Source organism: Mustelus asterias, chromosome 10 (genome assembly GCF_964213995.1).
Source record: "Mustelus asterias chromosome 10, sMusAst1.hap1.1, whole genome shotgun sequence".
Taxonomy (NCBI): domain Eukaryota; kingdom Metazoa; phylum Chordata; class Chondrichthyes; order Carcharhiniformes; family Triakidae; genus Mustelus; species Mustelus asterias.
The window spans coordinates 69,615,056-69,638,334 of record NC_135810.1 but is presented as its reverse complement, the minus strand read 5'-3'; positions in this window follow the sequence as shown (position 1 = coordinate 69,638,334).

Genomic DNA, 23,279 nt, shown 5'->3' with positions numbered 1-23,279 from the left:
GTGCCAATGGGTGGCAGGCTGGTTTGAGTGATGGACTGGGCTTCATTCACGACCCTTTGTCGTTTCTTATGGTCTTGGACAGAGCGTAGAGCCATACCAAGCTGTGATACAACCAGAAAGAATACTTTCTATGGTGCACCTGTAAAGGTTGATGAGAATCGTAGCGGACATACCAAATTTCCTTAGTCTTCTGAGAAAGTAGAGGCGTTGGTGGGCTTTCTTAACTACAGTGTTGGCATGGGAGAACCAGGACAGGTTGTTGGTAACCTGGACACCTAAAAACTTGAAGCTCTCGACCATTTCTACTTCATCCCCATTGGTGTAGACAGGGCCATGTCCTCCACTATGCTTCCTGCAGTCGATGACTATCTCCTTCGTTTGTGACTTAATTAATGTGACAACCTGCATGCAAAGGATTCCCGCACAATCCCCCTGAAAAAACACACCCATTGAATGGAAACACCTTCACCATTTCTTTCAGCAGTGGAGACAAAATCAGCAGTGTTATGCTGCTTTATCTTGTGGCCCTAATCTATCTGATCTATTCAATGTATAGCCCATTGCAAGCAACAATAATTCTGGAGTCTCTCGCTGAACTGTACTGCAGGGCCAGACCAGATTTATTCAGATAGCCCAAATGAGATTTCAAAATGTCTATGGCCAGCCCTCTTAAAATTCTTGTAGTCCGCCATGCCTAATTGTAAATTTGTTCTCCCCATCTGTACGCAGATGCCTAATGGAATTGTAAACCATGACAGGGCTATGCCTGATAATCAACCAGTTATTGAAGCTCTGTGCTGGATTGCCGCCTGATAGAACCTGTGTTAGTTTACATAGAAACTAAAATTCTGAAATCACTCACAGCTCAAGCAGTATTCATGGAAAAAAGTTAACATTTCAGATCTATTTAAGCCTGATGCGCCAGCAATTGTGTCGAAAGGTATCCAAGGGGCCTGAAGCTGCAAGTGAATCAGGCTTCCTAGGTCAGGTGAGCACCGTTGGATTTTAATCTCACCTGTGCATTGCCTAACCTGAAAGACCCCATCACCTCAGATACACTATACGTGGGATTACCCTAAACAAACAAATGCCATTCATTTTGTGAATCAATCGTTGTAATGCTGCTAGTATGTTCGATTCTGTTTTGATCATGGTGTCAAAGTCAACCATCCTCCCTTAGAAATTAATTAATAAATTTCAGAAAGAAACCTAGGGAGGCTAAGCTCCCTGCAATGATATTAAAATTGAAACCAAGTAACAGTATAATTATATGGTTTTCACTCTGCTAAGCTACATACACTCTATTGGGAGGAGCTGAGGAAGGTCCTATAGTGGAGTACATATTGCTGAAAGTATCAACGTCTCAAATTCTACTGGTGCCTACAGTTTTCTTTCAGCTGTAACTTCTTGTGCATCCAAGCATCCAGACTTTAATTGGCTGCTATCTGAGTATCAGCTAAACCCATTATAATGGCTTCCTTGATGTAGTTTACCTTGTACTTAGTTAATTAAACCCATGGGTAGAAATTAACATCAGGCAATGAATGTTTTAATTGGTGAACATTCCGACAGCAGTAATGATCGTAGTGATTTTCTGAAATGACACCCAGCAGCTAATATAATATTCTAATCTCCGGAACTACAGAAGACACACCACACGCTTCACATTTTTAACACCCTGACCAAGAATTTCCACTTGGATCAAAATCAGTTATCCCAGTGCAAATTGCACTCAAATTGCGTGATTTCTGCCAAGTGAGTTTATTATATTCATTTCTGTGATGTGGGCGTTGCTGGCTAGACCAGCATTTATTGCCCATCCCAAGCTGACCTTGAGTAGGTTGTGGTGGTGAGCTGCCTTCTTGACTCGCTGAAGTCTCTGAGGTAAACATTCATGCTTTTGCTCAAACCTTTTTACATATTGTTGAACGCATGAGCCAGCACTACAAAGCAGCGGTTTAATATGTAATTAAAATGAAGTAACTGTATTAAAATTTTCCTTGATTTTGTATGATCCCTGTGGAGACCAAAAGCCAAAAGATTCAAATGTACCCAACAAGCTAACCGATAGACATTTCACTTTTCATAACTTCTAGTTCAATAATGAATTCAAAAACAACATAACTTCAACACAAATTAATTGGCAAATGGCATAGCAGATTAAATAGCAACTATAATAAAGGTAGATCTTACGGATTTACGAGGCAGTTCACTTCACAGATATTGAAGCTGGCAAGACAGGTTGAGAAAATAATTAAATGGCTATATGAGATCCCTGGAGTTATAAAGTGAGGCATAGGGTACAAAGGCAAGAAAATTATTATGAACTTTTATAAAACAGATCTGTCTCAACTGGATTCTTGTCTCCAATTCTGGGCACCACGCTTTAGGAAGGATGTGAAGGTTTGAAAGAGGGATGCTGAAAAGATTTACACAAATGGTTCCAGGGTGAGAAACTTCAAAGAACAAAGAACAAAGAAAATTACAGCATAGGAACAGGCCCTTTGGCCCTCCAAGCCTGCACTGACCATGCTGCCTGACGGAACTAAAACCCCCTGCCGTTCCGGGGACCACATCCCTCCATTCCCATCTTATTCATGTATAAGTTACGTGAATAAACTGGAAAAACTGGTGTTCTTTTCATTAGAACAAATAAGGTTGAGAGGACCGTTGATAGAAATGTTCAAACCTAGAGGTGTCTAGGTAGGCTAGATGGCGAGAAACCATTCAATTTCACAGAGGGTTCAAGAAACATTGGGCACCAACTTAAAGAGATTTGGCCAAAGAACCAAAGAGGACATGGGAAAACATTTTTGTTTACATAGTGAGTGGTTAGAATCTGGAATGTCTGGGCCTAACAGTTTGGTAGAGGCACATTCAATTGCGGTGTGGAAAAGGGGATTGGATAAATACTGATGAGGAAGGATTTGAAGGACAATGGGGAAAGGCCGACGGACTACATCTAACTGAATTTCTCTTACAGGGAGGTGTTGCAGTCTCGACAATCTAAACGTCCTCCTTTTGTGTTGTGACCATGATCCTGTATGTTAGGGGCGTGGGGAGTGTGGGAGAGGGGTGTTCCTTATGGCGGCACAACAGGAGAAGCCCTGAGGAAATTCTTGGCAATTGCTTTCTCCATAAGAAAAGCTACCCCACCAGCTCTGCCAGGGAAGCGCCACCGATAGAGGGTCACCATGATGGAAGATCCTGAGTCCACAGAAACAGGAAGCTCGGAAAATTCAGGGATGAAGTATGAGAGATCCTATAGGAGAGAGTGAGGTTGGAGGTGATCTAGCAGCAATAGGTTTGGTGAAGGCAGGGAAAATCTCATCAAAACTTGTGCTTTGTCAGTCAAAGCATTACAGTTTTTATACAGTCAAATTTCCTTGCCATTCACTGCATTGGGAGCAGCTTGTAAAAAAGGGGTGAACAATTCTGGTGATCATTCAGGTAAATACAGTCAAAAGATCAGTGGCACTTTTTGATTCACTACTAGTTTTTCACCAAATCTGTCTTGCTATCTAACCTAGGCAAGCTCAAACAGAGCTCTTCATGTTGTTCAGGAATTATGTGGCTATCACGAGGTGAAACATTAATGGGAATGGAGGCTTGTGACTGAATTTTTTTATCAGCTTTGTAGTGATGGATGGGAGGTAGGAGGGCTGGTAAAAAGGCGTCAGGCGAGGAGTCCAAATTCTTCCAGTTGCCATGGCCGATTACCAGTGGTTGGGGGCCTCAATGGTGTGGCTGTCAATTGAGCCACTGAATGTCCTATTCAGGGCAGTGTCCTGCCTCTGCCAGCACTTTTCCCACATCAGGAGGGCCTGCCGCCATGTGGGGAAATCCTCTGGTAAATCCTGGTGGCTTCCCAGTGGGTTACGGGTGAAGTCCTCCTTAATGCCCTTTCTTTGGCCCATGGAGTGTCCCCCCAGCAGCAGTGGCCTCTCTCACAGCAGTGGAACACCTCTGGAATATAACTCATGCTACCAGAGCATCAGCCTACCTCCCTGCCCCTAGTTTGCTGAAGGAAACTTACCTCATCTTTGAGTATACCTCACCATAGAGAAACCCCTTTTCCCTGCATTACTTCAGCAAGTGGTCAACTGTCAGAATAAGTTGTGCCTTGGAGGGTGGAGGTGTGAGTGAACAGGGTTCTTGATGGCACCATCAGACTCCTCACACACACTTTTTAAATGAATCATTCCTGGATAAGTCCATCAGGAAACCTTTGGTTCATAGTGTGATGGCAAAGTTCTGAACAAATTTGCATTTATAGAGAATGAATCTTGAGAGACTGGTCAGAAGAGTCTTGAAGCAGCAGTGACAAGGCATGGATGAGTGATTCAATGCTTGTGGGTGTGAGAATAATTTTAGCATTTAAAAATAATTTGAATATATGATTTATTTCCAATTAGTGAATGATTGCTTGTAGCTGCAGCTTTGGCCCACTGAGCCTCTGCAGATCTAAAGCTCAAGTTTATTTATTTATTGTCACAAGTAGGCTTACATTAACACTGCAATGAAGTTACTGTGAAAATCCCCGAGTAGCCACACTCCGGTGCCTGTTTGGGTACACTGAGGGAGAACTTAGCATGGCCAATGCGCCTAACCAGCATGTGTTTCAGACTGTGGGAGGAAACCGGACCACACGGAGGAAACCGGCGCAGACACGAGGAGAACATGCAGACTCCGCACAGACAGTGACCCAAGCCGGGAATTGAACCCGGGCCCCTGGCGCTGTGAGGCAGCAGTGCAAACCACTGTGCCACCATGCCACCCTGTCTAGGATGAGGAGATTGAGAAGAGGCATTGATGACCCCCTAGCCTGCCACTGGGATGCTGCCTTCACATCCATGCTTGGCCTTGGGGTCTGATGAGGAAAGACCCCAGTGGACATGGCATATTGCCTGTCATTCGTTTCTCAAGTGCTCCAAATTGACCACCCATTGTTACTGGGTAGGGGGCTGCTGCAGCTGTGTACCCACCTCCGGAGAGATCACTCAGAGGCAGGACCATGTCAGGGAGGATACTTGATGCACGACTCTCAGAATTCACACCCGATCCCACTTTCAAACTCGTCTCCATAGGACTGAGAAATTCTACCCTATGTGAGTACATTTCTGATGCTAGGTTTCATATAAATGAGTTTAGGATGTGTCATGAGAACATGTCCTGAATTGCACTGGTTCACTATAATAGCTAATAATTACTGACAGGAAATGTTTTGACTTTATGCTCCCTGTTGCGAGCTTGGCCCATGAGAAGTACGTATCAGAATGAAAGGTGGGTCTGTTATATCACTTTCAGATTATTCATTAATATGATTGGAAAATAATGCGCCACAGTGTGTGTGTAAGCACATGTGGTTGGCAAGGGTTTCTATAAGTGGTGTGCAAGGTAAGAAAATTACCCTCGTATACAACCGTGCTTTCCAGTTTCGAGACCTTCTACCCTGTAATTTCCTCCCTTTCCTTTCCACCTCTTTACCCCACTTTCACCTTCTTAAAGTTGTTCCCTGAAACCTACCTCTTGGCCTGTCATACTATTTCTTTATGTTGCTTGGTGTCAAATTTTCTCTGATAGCACTCCTTTGAAGTGGAGAAAGTTTGGTCCCAAACCAGTGTCCTCTGTTTGAACAGAGGGAAATATGATAGGATGAGGGATGAATTGGCTAAGGTAGACTGGGAGAGCAGGCTGGCAGGTAGGATAGCTGAGGAACAGTGGAGGATTTTTAAGGAGATCCTTTTCAGTTCTCAGCAAAAATATATTCCAGCAAAAAACAAGGATTGTAAGAAAAGGGAGAACCAGCCGTGGATAACGAAGGAAATAAAGGAGAGTATTAAAATAAAAACAGCTGCGTACAGAGTGGCCAAAAATAGTGGAGAAACAAGTGATTGGGAAAAATTTAAGAAACAACAAAGAGAGACTAAGAAAGCGATAAAGAAAGGAAGGATAGACTATGAAGCTAGGCTAGCAATTAATATAAAAAATGATAGTAAAAGTTTTTATAAATATATAAAAAGGAATAGAGTGGCTAGAGTGAATGTTGGACCCTTGGAGGACGAGAGGGGGGAGTTAATAGTGGGAAATGAGGATATGGCTGAGTCTTTAAATAAGTTTTTTGTGTCGGTCTTCACGGTGGAGGACACAAATAGTTTGCCAAATATTAACGATAGAGGGTTGGCAGCAGGAGAAATACTTAATACAATTAATGTTACCAGAGAGGCAGTGCTGGGTAGACTAATGGGACTGAAGGTGGATAAGTCCCCGGGTCCGGATGGAATGCATCCCAGGGTATTGAAAGAAATGTCAGAGGTAATAGTGGATGCGTTAGTGATTATTTATCAAAACTCGTTGCATTCTGGGGTAGTGCCGGTTGATTGGAAAACGGCTAATGTTACGCCGCTGTTTAAAAAAGGAAGGAGACAAAAGGCGGGTAACTATAGGCCGGTCAGCTTAACGTCTGTAGTAGGGAAAATGCTGGAATCCATTATTAAAGAGGAGATAGCAGGGCATCTGGATAGAAATGGTTAGATCAATCAGACGCAGCATGGATTCATGAGGGGAAAGTCGTGCTTGACGAACATGTTGGATTTTTATGAAGATGTGACTAGGGCGGTTGATGGAGGAGAACCGGTGGATGCGGTGTTTTTGGATTTCCAAAAGGCGTTTGATAAGGTGCCCCATAAAAGGCTACTGAAGAAGATTAGGGCACACGGAGTTGGGGGTAGTGTGTTAAAGTGGATTGGGTACTGGCTATCCGACAGGAAGCAAAGAGTCGGAATAAATGGGTGTTTTTCCGGTTGGAGGAAGGTAACTAGTGGCGTGCCGCAGGGATCGGTACTCGGGCCGCAACTATTTACCATTTATATAGATGATCTGGAGGAGGGGACGGAGTGTAGGGTAACGAAGTTTGCAGACGACACAAAGATAAGTGGAAAAGTGAATCGTGTGGAGGACGGAGAAGATCTGCAGAGAGATTTGGACAGGCTGAGTGAGTGGGCGAGGATATGGCAAATAGAGTATAACGTTGAGAAATGCGAGGTTATACACTTTGGAGGAAATAATAACAAATGGGATTACTATCTCAATGGAAACAAATTAAAACATGCTACCGTGCAAAGGGACCTGGGGGTCCTTGTGCATGAGACGCAAAAGCCCAGTCTGCAGGTACAACAGGTGATCAAGAAGGCAAATGGGATGTTGGCCTATATTGCGAAGGGGATAGAATATAAAAGCAGGGATGTCTTGATGCACCTGTACAGGGCATTGGTGAGGCCGCAGCTGGAATACTGTGTGCAGTATTGGTCCCCTTATATGAGGAAGGATATATTGGCATTGGAGGGAGTGCAGAGAAGGTTCACCAGGTTGATACCGGAGATGAGGGGTTTGGATTATGAGGAGAGGCTGAGGAGATTGGGTTTGTACTCGTTGGAGTTTAGAAGGATGAGGGGGGATCTTATGGAGACTTATAAGATAATGCGGGGGCTGGATAGGGTGGAGGCGGAGAGATTCTTTCCACTTAGTAAGGAAGTTAAAACTAGAGGACACAGCCTCAAAATAAAGGGGGGTCGGTTTAAGACAGAGTTGAGGAGGAACTTCTTCTCCCAGAGGGTGGTGAATCTCTGGAATTCTCTGCCCACTGAGGTGGTGGAGGCTACCTCGCTGAATATGTTTAAAGCGCGGATGGATAGATTCCTGATCGGTAAGGGAATTAAGGGTTATGGGGATCAGGCGGGTAAGTGGTACTGATCCACGTCAGATCAGCCATGATCTTATTGAATGGCGGGGCAGGCTCGAGGGGCTAGATGGCCTACTCCTGCTCCTATTTCTTATGTTCTTATGTTCTTAAGTGCTTTACAATGCTTTATTTACAGTGCTGTATAAAAGCAAATTGTTGTTGTTACACCAATGATACCCATGTCTGTGATTGATAGCTCAAAGTTGTACACCCAATGTTTCTGGAAGCTTCTATATTAACTATATAAATACTGCACATTCATTGCTTCTGAACCTGAGCAGGGCACTTGTATGTTTCAGAAGATTTGACTGCTTTCAGATGTTCTCAATATTAAATATATTGGACTGAATTTTCATAGAGTCTTCCCAAATTTTAGAAACGGTGCGAGGGAGCCAGACATGTAAGTTCTGCCCCATTTCTGACTGATCCTATTTTGCCAGTAGCGGAAAAGGAATGGGGTATGACACACAGAGAAGGCAATCCCTTACTCAACAGGTTCATTTGCATTCAATGCTGAATTCAAACAGACACTATTTTGGCTGTTGCAAGGGTATTAACCTGCAGTGTGTGAGCCACAAGTTGATGCAGTAGACATAAATGCTCATAAAGGGCAGATAAGGCACCCAGAACTATGATGACCTGAAGTGTTTTTTAAATCCTCTGCTCTTGAAGCTTAAAAAAGGTAGAATTTTAAAAAACTCTGCTAGAGTACATTGTTGTGGAGATGCCGGCATTGGACTGGGGTAAACACAGTAAGAGTTTTAACAACACCAGGTTAAAGTCCAACAGGTTTATTTAGTAGCAAATACCAGTAGCTTTTGGAGCGCTGCTCCTTCGTCAGATGGAGTGGAAATCTGCTCTCAAACAGGGCACAGAGACACAAAATCAAGTTACAGAATACTGATTAGAATGCAAATCTCGACAGCCAACCACGTCTTAAAGATACAGACAATGTGAGGGGAGGGAGCATTAAGCACAGGTTAAAGAGATGTGTATTGTCTCCAGACAGGACAGCCTGTTAGATTTTGCAAGTCGAGGAGGCAAACTGTGGGGGTTACTGATAGCGTGACATAAACCCAACATCCCGGTTTAGGTCGTCCTCATGTGTGCAAAACTTGGCTATCAGTTTCTGCTCAGCGACTCTGCGCTGTCATGTGTCGTGAAGGCCACCTTGGAGAACGCTTACCCGAAGATCAGAGGCTGAATGCCCGTGACCGCTGAAGTGCTCCCCCACAGGAAGAGAACAGTCTTGCCTGGTGATTGTCGAGCGGTGTTCATTCATCCGTTGTCGTAGCGTCTGCATGGTTTCCCCAATGTAACATGCCTCGGGACATCCTTTCCTGCAGCGTATCAGGTAGACAACGTTGGCCAAGTTGCAAGAGTAGGTACCGTGTACCTGGTGGATGGTGTTTTCACGTGAGATGATGGCATCCGTGTTGATGATCCGGCACGTCTTGCAGAGGTTGCTGTGGCAGGGTTTGTGTGGTGTCGTGGTTACTGTTCTCCTAAAGGCTGGGTAGTTTTCTGCAGACAATGATCTGTTTCAGGATGTGTGGTTGTTTGAAGGCAAGAAGTGGGGGTGTGGGGATGGCCTTGGCGAGATGTTCATCTTCATCAATGACATGTTGAAGGCTCCGGAGGAGATGCCGTAGCTTTTCCGCTCCGGGGAAATACTGGACGACGAAGGGTACTCTGTCCACCGTGTCCCGTGTTTGTCTTCTGTGGAGGTCGGTGCGGTTTTTCGCTGTGGCGCGTCGGAACTGTCGATCAATGAGTCAAGCGCCATATCCTATTCTTATGAGGGCATCTTTCAGCGTCTGGAGGTGTCTGTTGCGATCCTCCTCATCCGAGCAGATCCTGTGTATACGGAGGGCTTGTCCGTAGTGGATGGCTTCTTTAACGTGTTTAGGGTGGAAGCTGGAGAAGTGGAGCATCGTGAGGTTATCCATGGGCTTGTGGTGCAGTGAGGTGCTGAAGTGACCGTCCTTAATGGAGATGCGTGTGTCCAAGAATGCAACCGATTCCGGAGAGTAGTCCATGGTGAGTCTGATGGTGGGATGGAACTTGTTGATGTCATCATATAGTTGTTTCAGTGATTGTTCACCATGAGTCTAAAGGAAGAAAATGTCATCGATGTATCTAGTGTATAGCATCGGTTGAAGGTCCTGTGCGGTGAAGAAGTTTTGTCCGAACCTGTGCATGAAGATGTTGGCATATTGAGGTGTGAATTTGGTCCCTATGGCTGTTCCGTGTGTCTGGATGAAGAACTGGTTGTTGAAGGTGAAGACATTGTGGTCCAGGATGAAGTGGATGAGTTGTAAAATTGCATCTGGAAACTGGTAGTTGTTGGCGTTGAGTACTGAGGCCGTTGCAGCAATGCCATCATCGTGGGGGATGCTGGTGTCGAGTGCCGAGACATCCATTGTGACGAGGAGTATTCCTGGTTCAACTGCTCCATGTGCGTTGAGTTTCTGTAGGAAGTCCGTAGTGTCGCGAGTGCTTTGTAGTGTCATAGTACTTTGTTGTAGTGTCGTAGTACTTTGTTGACAGGCCACTTGTTACTGGTTAGAAAAAAGGGTAGTATCTGGTTGCGCAAATTCATAGAGTTCTTTGTTTAATTTCTCCAAATGTTGTCATTTTGCCATTATAAATACGTGTTTAAGTTTCAAAATGTACAACCATCTCAGCAAGAGGTACTGAGTTCACAGTTTGATTGACAGTTTAAAGAATCTATTAAAGGATTAGAAGTCCTGGATATGGGGTCGAAATAGACATTGTTTGTTTTTATCAGAGGTTAAAGGCATAAGGAGATCCAAAAGCTTTGAATAGGTTTCCGGCATAGGAGTTTTTTCACTGTCAAACATCCAGGAGAGCGAACTATATTAGACTGTTGGAAGTTTTTTTCCATCTCCACATGACTCCTGAGATATGCCATGGTGGTCAGTGGATGACTTGCAGTGGAGGTAACATGAAGGGCATGGGTTAGGTGGGAGCATAAATTTGTCTTGAATTGGCATGGGCAACATTAAAGGGCATGAAGACAGATGCAATGAGTTGGCATTTAATTGGCATGGAGGGTATGAGGGTCATGGAGGTAAAGTAGTAGGGATGTGATGAATGATGGCTAGAGGGCCTAAGAGCTTCTGAAACAACTGGGACAAATTACCAGAGAACTAAAGCAGAACTTCTAACAAGCCCACATTAGCATTTGCCTACCCCGCTATGGCTATTTAAACTGCCTTCAGCGGGCCAGACTCCATCCCTTAACCACCCATGCCCCCTCCCCCATCCCCCCATTCCACCCCAGAGAAAGAATCGTACAATTTGGGGTACTTTTTACCTTGTTGAATCCAGAATGTTGAGACATTTCCCAACTCCAGCTATGTGTCTCATCAGTGAAAGTCCGGCCTGCATGTAGGATTTTATTCATAGATGGAACCTTGGCCTAGAATAGTATCCAAAACTGACAAGTGAAATTTGATCTTAATAAAGTGCAGCGGTCAACAAGTGTTGAAACAGTTCATAAAAAGATCCCCAGTTTTCAAAGGCAGACAAAAACATTTCGAAAAGACATTCAATTAGCAGCTGTTCCAGGACTGTTCGATGCTGTATTCGTGTTTGAACATCCTTTTCTAACTATGTAATTGACAGGCAAAGAATTGACAGGCATTACCAACATTAATTAGTCAGTCTTTATAAGCTACTGTTTAATTAGTAAAGAACTTCAAATAACGTTGAATTAATTAGCATAGTTTCTGTGCTGGAAAATTCCATTTGATTCTGTGACATTTTCCCTTGTGTTAATTGTTTTAGAATCGAGGCTTGGCGTCACCTCAATTTATTTTGTTGTTCTTTTCAATCTTGATGTTGATCTGTGCTACGGATCTTCTTCCTTCAACTTTGTCGATGCATTTAAAAATAAATTTAGACAGAAATAATAGCAAATGCAGTCTAACATAGCAGGACTTTGGATCGCCCTCAAAGATATTCACGAAAAGTGCAGCCAGCCATGATGCCATCAAGCGGATTATCAATTTAAATGAACACTGGCATCTTCAACCAATATGCACTAAACTGAAATCTGTCCATTTTTCACGTGGCCCTTTGCCAAATATCATGTTAACTAGGGGAAAGACTCTGAAGCAGATTTTCTGGGAAAGCTTCTCCGTGCTCTGCCAACTCTGTTTCTCATCTGGGCCAACACATCCTTTATTGGTGAATATCCCAAAAATGTGCATAAGTCAGTGGTAATGTTCAATCATTATTATTGCTCATTACTTTTGATTGATAGCAAGCACAGCATCATTTAAAGTTATTATTAGAAATGTGCTTTTCTTTTTGTTCTGAGAACTTGAACATTATTTACCCACTATTTACTGCTGTCCTGCGGACCCCCCTTCCCCCCCCCCCCCCCCCCCCCGACTGATCTCAGGCAGTGTGGCAGCGGACGCCCCTTCCCCACCACTGATCTCAGGCAGAGAGGTCCACCCTCCTCCCTCCACCCTACAGATATCAAAGAACAAAGAACAAAGAAAATTACAGCACAGGAACAGGCCCTTTGGCCCTCTAAGCCTGCACCGACCATGCTGCCCGACTTAACTAAAACCCCGACCCTTCTGGGGGCCATATCCCTCTATTCCCATCCTATTCATATATTTGTCAAGACGACCCTTAAAAGTCACTACCATATCCGCTTCCACTACCTCCCCCGGCAACGAGCTCCAGACACCCACCACCCTCTGTGTAAAAAATCTGCCTCATACATCTCCTTTAAACCTTGCCCCTCGCACCTTAAACCTGTGCCCCCTAGTAATTGACTCTTCCACCCTGAGAAAAAGCTTTTGACTATCCACTCTGTCCATGCCTCTCATAATCTTGTAGACTTTTATCAGATCTCCCCTCAACCTCCGTCGCTCCAGTGAGAACAAACCAAGTTTCTCCAACCTCTCCTCATAGCTAATGCCCTCCATACAGGCAACATCCTGGTAAATCTTTTCTGTACCCTCTCCGAAGCCTCCACATCCTTCCAGTAGTGTGGCGACCAGAATTGAACACTGTATTCCAAGTGCGGCCTAACTAAAGTTCTATAAAGCTGCAACATGACTTGCCAATTTTTAAGCTCAATGCCCCGGCCAATGAAGGCAAGCATGCCGTATGCCTTCTTGACTACCTTCTCCACCTGCATTGCCACTTTCAGTGACCTGTGTACCTGTACACCCAGATCCCTTTGTCTATCAATACTTTTAAGGGTTTTGCCATTTACTGTATATTTCCGAACTGTATTAGACCTTCCAAAATGCATTACCTCACATTTGTCCGGATTAATCTCCATCTGCCATCCCTCTGCCCAAGTCTCCAACTGATCTATATCCTGCTGTATCCTTTGATGGTCCTCATCGCTATCCGCAAATACACCAACCTTTGTGTCGTTCGCAAACTTACTAATCAAACCAGTTACATTTTCTTTCAAATCATTTATATATATCACAAACAGCAAAGGTCCCAACACTGATCCCTGAGGAACGCCACTTGTCACAGCCCTCCATTCAGAAACGCACCCTTCCACTGCTACCCTCTGTCTTCTTTGACCAAGCCAGTTTTGTATCCACCTTGCCAGCTCACCTCTGATCCCATGTGACTTCACCTTCTGCCCCAGTGTGCCATGAGGGACCTTGTCAAAGGCCTTACTGAAGTCCATGTAGACAACATCCACTGCCCTACCTTCATCACGCAGAGTGATTCCCCCTCATCCCCACCCAGACCCTCCTGCACAAGCCCCCATCTCCTCCGGACTCCGATGGCTGTGTGGCACCTCCGTCCTCCGATGGCAATGCGGCCTGGGAGACAGTCACCGCCTTGGTTAGTGCCAGGGCACGGGCCCTCCGAACCGGGAAGCAGTGCCGGAAAAAGGTCAATGACCTCATCTGTGCAGCAAGGGTGAGTGCTGAACCCCATCTTGCATCTTCCCCAAATCTCCCCCAGATCCTTCCATTCCCAGCACCCTGCATGCTTCCAGCTCCTGACCCCCAAGCACCTCCTTTCTTTGCACCCAAGAGCCCTGCTGTGCTTGTCCTCTAAGGGCCACCACTTAATTCTCTGCAGTCGTCACGCCTTCATTTTTTCATGGCTCCTTCTGTCTCCACAGGAAAAGACCGACCATAACACCCGTGAGACGGCGAAGATAGGGGGTGGTGAGCCAGATCTCCGGATCCTCACCCCCTTTGAGGGGCGGGCGCTGGAGCTCTCCAGGGAAGGGGAGGTGCGAGCTGTCAGCGACAGCATGGTCGGGCTGCCGTCAAAATGTGAACACCTGTCATTCCTCCACTCACTTTGAGGCAACTTCTCGGGGGCATGAGATTCGGGTGTGAGGGGCAAGGTTTGAAGAGATGTATGAGGAATATTTATTTGCACAGAGAGGGTAGTACATGCCTGGAACTCGCTGCCAGGGGGAGGTCGGGAGGGCAGATAAGATAGTGGACTTTAAGGGGTATCTTTGCTGCTACGTGAATGGGATGGGGATAAAGGCATATGCTCCCCGGAAGGGTAGGGGGTTACAAATCAGATGGGCTTGGAGGGCCAAAGAGCTTGTTCCTGAGATATAATTTTTTTGATGCTTAGTTCTACTTTCAATGGAGAAATGTGAATTATATGTTTGACATCCCTCTCCTGTGCCCATAATTCTTCCTCCAGCTCCTCCTCCTCAGCTCCAGCAGCAACTAAAAGAACAGCAAGATCGATCGGTTGCATCACAAAAGTCATCTTGTCACTCTAAATGATGGTGGGTGGGTGGGGGTGGAGGGTGGGGGGGGGGGGTGGTGGGTGTGGTGGTTGTAGATGGAGAGGAATACATGTAGAGGTTAAGGAATGCTGCTTGCCTCTAGCCCATCAACAATCACTGTCCATACCCCTCAATTCCCCCAGCCACATGCTCCCCAAAATCACAGCTCCTTGAAAAGTTAAGAGGTTGCAGCATTGCGATTTGCAACAGTGCTTTGTGCATATCCTTCAGCTGGAAGAGTACTGAGTGCACTAGGACCCAACAGCATCCACAAGACCCAATGTCAGTGCTGAGATCCAGGTCCGTGCTGCAAGTCGGAATTTGGTGGCTCTGCGAGTGTGTGGGAGGGTAGGGAGCACTAGCACCCCACCCCCCCCTCTCCACACACTCGCAGAGCCACCACCAACCCAAGAAAGAAAATGGCTGCAACGAAAGGACACCCGTGAGCAGCAGAGAGCCATCAGACATTACACACTCACCTCCTCACTAACCTTCACTGATGGAGCGCCCGAATCAGATTTTTGTGGAGCATGTCTGTTTCGCGCCGATTCGGGATGGGCAAACGTGGTGGTAAAGAGGGGGTACCGGTGAAGTTGGGCGTGCAGCCCTTTAAGTCAATTTAAATGCATGCAAATGCATTTAAATGGCTGTCGCGCCTATTTCAGGCACGGTTCCGATCGCGGCCATTTTCGGGCCTTGGTAAAGGAGGATCCGGCACAAAGGCAGGCGCGGATCGCGCTACTCACCTCACACCCAACTTTACCAAGTTTTTGTGTCCAAAAACAGGCGCAACTTGATGGTAAAATCAGGCCCTATATCCCAAGGATATAGATAGGCTGGAAAATTGGGCGGAGAAATGGCAGATGGAATTTAATACAGATAAATGCGAAGTGATGCATTTTGGTAGAACTAACGTAGGGGGGAGTTATACAATAAATGGCAGAGCCATCAAGAGTATAGAAACACAGAGGGACCTAGGTGTGCAAGTCCACAAATCCTTGAAGGTGGCAGCACAGGTGGAGAAGGTGGTGAAGAAGGCATATGGTATGCTTGCCTTTATAGGACGGGGTATAGAGTATAAAAGCTGGAGTCTGATGTTGCAGCTGTATAGAACGCTGGCTAGGCCACATTTGGAGTACTGCGTCCAGTTCTGGTCACCGCACTACCAGGAGGACGTGGAGGCTTTAGAGGGAGTGGAGAGAAGGTTTACCAGGATGTTGCCTGGTATGGAGGGTCTTAGCAGTGAGGAGAGATTGGGTAAACTGGGCTTGTTCTCCCTGGAAAGAGGGAGAATGAGGGGAGACCGAATAGAGGTGTACAAAATTATGAAGGGTATAGATAGGGTGAACAGTGGGAATCTTTTTCCCAGGTTGGAGGTGACGATCACGATGGGTCTCGGGCTCAAGATGAGAGGGGTGAGGTATAACTCAGATATCAGAGGGACGTTTTTACACAGAGAGTGGTGGGGGACTGGAATGCGCTGCCAAGTAGGGTGGTGGAGGCAGACACGCTGACATCGTTTCAGACTTACCTGGATAGTCACATGAGCAGTCTGAAAATGGAAGGATACAAACGAATGGTCTAGCTGGACCAATGAGCGGCACAGGCTTGGAGGGCCGAAGGGCCTGTTTCCTGTGCTGTACTGTTCTTTGTTCTTTGACTCTGACATATGACATTTTCTAACAAACCATGAATATTTATTTCTATTTGAGCACTCAATTCATCTGTTTTGTTATGAATGCTGTGTGCTTTTAGATACACAACCTTTAGTTCCATACTCCTATTATTATCATAACCTGGTGTTGGTGCCAGTGCTCCCTGAATTGAAATCTGTCTCTCCCACATCAAACTTTGAGCCATGCATTTAACTCTCTAATCCTGCTTATCCTGCAGCAATTTGCTCATGGCTCAGGTACTAATCCAAAGATTATTACTGTTCAACAAAAACAGAAAATGCTGGAAAATCTCAGCAGGTCTGACAGCATCTGTGGGGAGAGAATAGAGCCAACAGTTCGAAATGTCGACTCTGTTTTCTCTCCACAGATGCTCTCAGTCCTGCTGAAATTTTCCAGCATTTTCAATTTTTGTTTCAGATTCCAGCATCCGTAGTATTTTGTTTTTGTTCATTTTTTAAAGTTCTGCTTTTTTGATTTAGTCCCAAGTCACTCACACTCCTTAAGCAGAACCTCTTTACTGATCCTACCTACGTTGTTGATGCCAACACAGGCCACGACTATTGGATCCTTACCCTCCCACAGCAAGTTCCGCTCCAGCCCTGAGCAGAGCAGCCCAGAGCACAACTTTCAAACTCTGGCTTTCAGCTGCACAGAATGGTGACCATCCCTCTGACTAAACTGTCCCCTACTACCATTACATTCCTATGAACTCTCCCCACTTGTCTTCTTGTAACGTGGTGCAATGGTATGTTCGCTCATCCACCCTGTAGCCTTATTTTCCCCCATACAGGTTGCAAGAACTTTGAGCCTATTGGACAATTACAAGGGCTGAGGCCCCTTCAATTCTACCTTATCGATCCCATCCCTGCCTCACTCAAGGTCACACCCTCCTGTCCTTAAACATTGAGTGAATCAGAAAACCTATGGGCTCCATGAATGAAGTGTCCAGGTAGCCTTTCCCCTCCCTGGTGTACCACAGTGTCTGCAATGCAGCCTGCAGCTCAAGTACTCTGAGTCAAAGCTCCTCAAGTAGCAGGATCTTACTGCAGATGCCCTGGATCACACTGGTGCCAGGAGATCACACACTTTGCAGATACAATACATCATGTGCCCTGCTGTCCTTATTATGTTTTCATTAATTTATTATTTTTCTTAATTAATTTATAATTAATGAACCCTTTACTCCCAAAAGATTTTACTACTGCTGGTAAATCTCATGACAACTAATGCAATTTTACAATTACTAATAAATTACCGAGTTTTCAAAGACGAACAAGCAAAATTCCTATCAATCAATCACTTAGCAGTGGGTCCACAGACTTGCATCTCCTTATCAAATTCTCGCTGGATTTATCCCTCTTGCTCTTTATCAGCTCTGGCCAGGTCTCTCCCTCTCGTGCTGTATTTCATTTCTCCTGTTTCAACTTCTCATCCTGATCATTGTCAAAATTTCTCGATTGAAGTATCGGTGTGTATTTGCTGGCTAAACTCTGATTAGGTATCATTAGATAATAAATTCAAGACTAGGAGAAGGTTAATAAGCGGAGGTTAGAAAGTTAATAAGAACCTATTCCTTCTAACACCGTAAGTCTTCCATATTTCCAGCTGCACTCTGATGACATTTAATTGTGTTTTATCACGACTATGTTTTGGAATATTTTCCCTTTTATCCGAGGAGGGATTTGAGGTTAATTTTTATTCTGACAATGCCTTGAAATTTAGTTTCTCAAGGGGTTAACTCTCATCCGCAAATCAGGTACAAAATCAATCATGGTCATATTGAATGGCATAGCAGGCTCGAGGGGCTGAATGACCTACACCAATTTTTATTTCTTATGTTCTTATATAAGCTTTCAGATTTGATTAACTGAAGAAGTAATTAACCAAATTATCATTAAATCCCTACAGTACAGAAGGAGGCCATCGGCCCATCGGGTCTGTACCGACCACAACCCCACCCAGGCCCTATTTCCGCAACCCCACAGATTTACCCTGCTAATCCCCATGACACAGGGTCAATTTCACATGGCCAATCAACCTAACCCGCACATCTTTGGACTATTGGAGGAAACCGAGGCATCTGGAGGAAACCCACACAGACATGGGGAGAATGTGCAAACTCCATATAGAGAGTGACCCGAGGCCAGAATTGAACCTGTGACCCTGATGCTGTGAGGCAGCAGTGCCGCCATGTATATTCATTACAATACCAGCTTCAGACAATGGAATACATCATTCATACATGCCAGAGAGAAATGGTTTCATTCACTGAGCACAGCAGAAGTCCTCGTTGACCATGTGTTCTCATGGCCTCTACATGAATGGGGGAAAGGCTGATTTTGCTTGGTGTTTTGCGAAGTGCATCCTTGGCATATGGAAGATTTGTTGCAAATGTTAAGCTTTTACCTTTTTCTGTCACTCTGGGTAAAAACGAGCATTTATCATAAGTTGTTGTTCTTCTAAAGGTAGCACCAATTGCTTAGTGCGAGTGACCAGTAAAATAAGATTGGCTTATACAAAGGCTGAAGTTTGCATAAAGAGATTATGGGTAAGATAGGCTATAAGTTGCTTTTGCTGCAAAAACATTTTCTTTGCTCTTATGTAGCATGTAAAGTAAATCAGCTTGATTAACAATTGACCTATTATTATTCACTTAGCAAAATAGAAATACGTATTTGTGTGTAAGATTACTTAGATGCTATATTACAGATGGCAGCTCATATCAATAATGAGGGACTTCAGTTTCATGGAGAGTCGAGAGAAGCTGAGGTTGTTCTCCTCAGAGCAGAGAAGGTTAAGAGGAGATTTAATAGGTATTCAATTAGTTTTGACAGAGTAAACGAGGAGAAACTGTTTCCAGAGACAAGGATTGAAGGTGATACACAAAAGAACTGGAGTAGAATATGCAGATTTTATTTTTTATGTGGCAAGTCCTTATCATCTGGGATGTAGTGTTGGAATGGTTGGTAAAAGCAGATTCAATAGTAGCTCTCCAATTGGAATTGGACGAATACATGAAAGAAAGAACTATGGGGAAGGAGGAAGGGGGAAAGGCTAATTGGATAGTTATTTAAAAGAACCAGCACAGCCAGAAAGGGCCAAGTGGCCTCCTGTGATGTGTCATGCTATGATTCTACATTGTTATATAACTAGATATTCGAAAGTACATGTACATTCTTGATCATAAGGCTCACAGGATACACTTAATGGAGTGACTTGTGGGGCTGGTCCTGACATGAAGGTGTTCACGAGACAAATGCTGCTCAGAAGAGGCACATTTTATTGCTGCAAGTGAATGTTGATGTTATTTTGCCTGTGCATCAATCTATATGGTACTCAAAATTCTATTGTGACTTTTACTGCTACTTTTGCTCATATAATTACATAGAACTTCCAGCACAGAAGTAAATCATTCATGGTCTATGGCAGTATTTATAATCCACGAGAATGATTATTTACCATTCTGTCCCCATATCTTACCATTTCTTTCTTCTGCATTTGTGTATCAAGTTTAGAATTTTTTTTCAAAGCTAGCTACTTCAACCATTTCATGTAGCAGCATGTTTCCCATTCTCACAAGTTTCTCTGTACAATTAACTCCTCTTAAATTTCTCATTTGACCTCTTGGTCACAATCTTATATTTATGTCCCCATGTTCTGGAGTCACATGCAAATGCAAACTGTTTCTTCCTTTCCTATCTCATGAAGCCCTTTAGGTTTCCTTTTAGTCTTCTCTCAGCCAAACTGTCTCGGGCTGTTCAATCTTCGTTGATGGTTGTAAATCTTTTCTGTACTCTTTCTGCACCTTAATATCCTTTTTGCAGACAAGAAGTGTACAAATGCCCAACCAAGGTGCTGAACAGATTAAACATTTCTTCTCTGCTTTTGCATCCATTCTATTCCTCTAGAAATTATCGCCAGCCCTAGCTCAGACATGTAGAACTGCTCTTTCATTGTCATTGGCTATCTAACAGCACTGTGGGAGTACCTTTACCACACAGAATATAATGGTTCAAAAAACGAACACATCACCATTTTCTCAAGGGCAATTAAGAATGGGCAGAAAATTCTGTCAATGATGCCCAAACCCTATATATCAATAAACAAATGTGTCTCAAAACTTTGCACCCTCTATTGCTTTATTAACTTGCATTGTTGATCAAAACTCATAGCACCCATTAATTTCTTACATTCAATAAATCAATTACTTCTTTATTCCTCCAATTAAACTTCCTATATTAAATGTATTTTGCCATTTAGCGAACCATTCTGCAATCCTTTGTACTTCTTCTAGTACTTTCCATATTATCAATTGTAAGATAAAAGATGCTGTGCTGTAATTTTCTTTGTTCTTGTTCTTTGTTCTTTGTAGAGTTACCATAGTCCCAGATGACCATAGGCTGCTCTCCTCTTCGAGGGGGAGAGCTGACTGGTGGTGATTTAAACCTGAGGATCACTACACCTCAGGCGAAGGGCAAGATTGAGAAAGCAGGCCTTCATGAATAACCTCAGCCAGTACGAGAATTGAACCCACGCTCTGCATCACTAACCAGCTGTTCAGCCAACTGAGCTAAACCAGTGCCTTGGCATGACCCTCATGCCCCCCCCGAATGATGCACTCACCTGAACTCCTTTGGTGGGTTCTGCTCACCAGGTGTATGTTGTAGGACACCAATTCATGTCAGTGTGCCCTAATGCCAACGTGAATGGATTATATAATGGAAGGAGGGGAATTACCAGTGTTGGCCCGATAATGAGGTGTAAATTTATTGGAATGGGCTTCCCGGCATTCAACGCCAGGATTTGCATTATATCATTAACGTGAGGCAGGGTCAATGACAACAGGAAATCCTGTCGGCATGAATCATGTTCTGGGCCTTTCACGGGATTTTCCGCTCCCAGCGCCAATGCTGCCCGTTGAAAACAGGAATGGAACATCTGCTCTGAAATCTGAATGAATTTTGTACGTGGCAAACAACAGTGGGCCCAAAAAGGATCCCTGCAGCTCAACAGATCCCATTTCTCACCAGATCAAGAAGCTCCCCTTAACTTCTCATACAGACAAATGTCAAAAATTACACACCAGGACCTGACTATGAAGTGGCAATTGAATGCATGTCGAGGGTTTTCATTTCAACAACTCAATGATAAGCTCCAAATTTGTAACATTTTCCACAAACTCAGAAGGGCTGAACATCATTTTGACTTTTCCTAATTCATTCACGTCTTCAAAATTGTTTCTGCAATGATCTTTATGACACTTCTTTGCTGCCCCCCTCTCTTTTATTATTTTACTGGCTTTTTTGTTGATTCTTTTCCTTTCCACCTCACTTTTTTTCTTTGAAAGACTGATTCAATATTTTAATCATCTCAAAATTATGGAAATTTTTGTCTTCATGATCATTCTAACTGGTGCAATCAAAACCTACGTAATGATAATAAAATTGCACATTCAATATTTCTCACTTGTATTGCATTATTGACTATATTTCAAAGATCAATCTCCTTTGTTACTATGTTTATCTTAGTCCAGGTGGCCCAATTTATTATAAGCGGCTGGTGGATAAATTGCTTCCTTTCTGTGACGTGGGGACGATCTTTTTCAGGTTTTTCATTCCTCACCCCCTCTTGGTTTTCATTGGCATCTGTACATTTTCCGCTGCTTCACATCTATGTTCTCCAGCTGAGCTTTCTGTTGCTTCAACCACCTTCCCCTGCACTACCTAATGGAGATGAAGTAGAAAAGGTCTAGAGCTACAGGTTCTTAGGTGTCCAGATCATCAACAACCTGTCCTGGTCCCCCCATGCCCACACTATAGTTAAGCAAGCTGACCAACGGCTCTACTTTCTCAGACGACTAAGGAAAATTGGCATGTCCGCTCCCACTCTCACCAGCTTTCACAGATGCATCATAGAAAGCATTCTTTCTGGTTGCATCACAGCTTGGGATGGCTCCTGCTCTGCCCAAGACCGCAAGAGAGGCTACAAAGGGTCATGAATGAAGCCCAGTCCATCACGCAAACCGCCCCCATCCATTGACTCTATCTACACTTCCCGCTGCCTCGGCAAAGCAGCCAGCATAATTAAGGACCTCACGCACCCCAGACATTCTCTCTTCCACCTTCTTCATTGGGAAAAAGGTCTGAGGTCACGTACCAACCGACTCACGAACAGCTTCTTCTCTGCTGCCGTCAGACTTTTGAATGGAACTACCACACATTACGTTGATCTTTCTCTACACCCTAGCTATGACTGTAACACTACATTCTGCACTCTCTCCTTTCCTTCTCTATGAATGGTATGCTTTGTCTGTACAGCGTGCAAGAAACAATATTTTTCACTGTATACTAATACATGTGACAGTACTAAGTCAAATCAAATCAAATCAAACATTTTGTTCTGGTATTCCCATAAGATTACTGTATTAATTGTTTTTATCTAGGTAGCTGTCTCTCAGATTACCTGCTACAGACGTTAGGCTCACTGGCCTGTAGTTCTCAGGCTTTTCACTGCAGCCCTTCTTAAATAAAGGAACATTTGACACCCTCCAATCTTCAGGCACCTCACCTACGGCTGTCAATGATTCAAATATCTCTGCTAGGGGACCCGCAATTTCCTCCCTAACCTCCCACAACGTCTTGGGATGCACTTCATCAGGTCCCAGGGATTGTCTACCTTGATGCACTTTAAGACTTCCAGCACCTCCTTCTCTGTAATATGTACACTCCTCAAGACATCACTATTCATTTCCCCAAGTTTCCTATCATCCATGCCTTTCTCAACATTAAATACTGATGAGAAATATTAATTTAGAATTTCGCCCGTGTCTTGTGGATCCGCACATTGATGACCTTGTTGATCCTTAAGAGGCCTATTTCTCTCCCTAGTTACTTTTTTGCCCTTAATGCATTTTAGAAGCTCTTTAGATTCTCCTTTGCCTTATCTGCCAAAGCAATTTCGTGTCCCTTTTTGCCCTCTTGATTTCTCTCTTAACTCTACTCCGACATCCTTAATACTCTTCAAGGGATCTACTTGATCCCAGCTGCCTATGCATGTCATATGCCTCCTTCTTCTTCTTGACCAG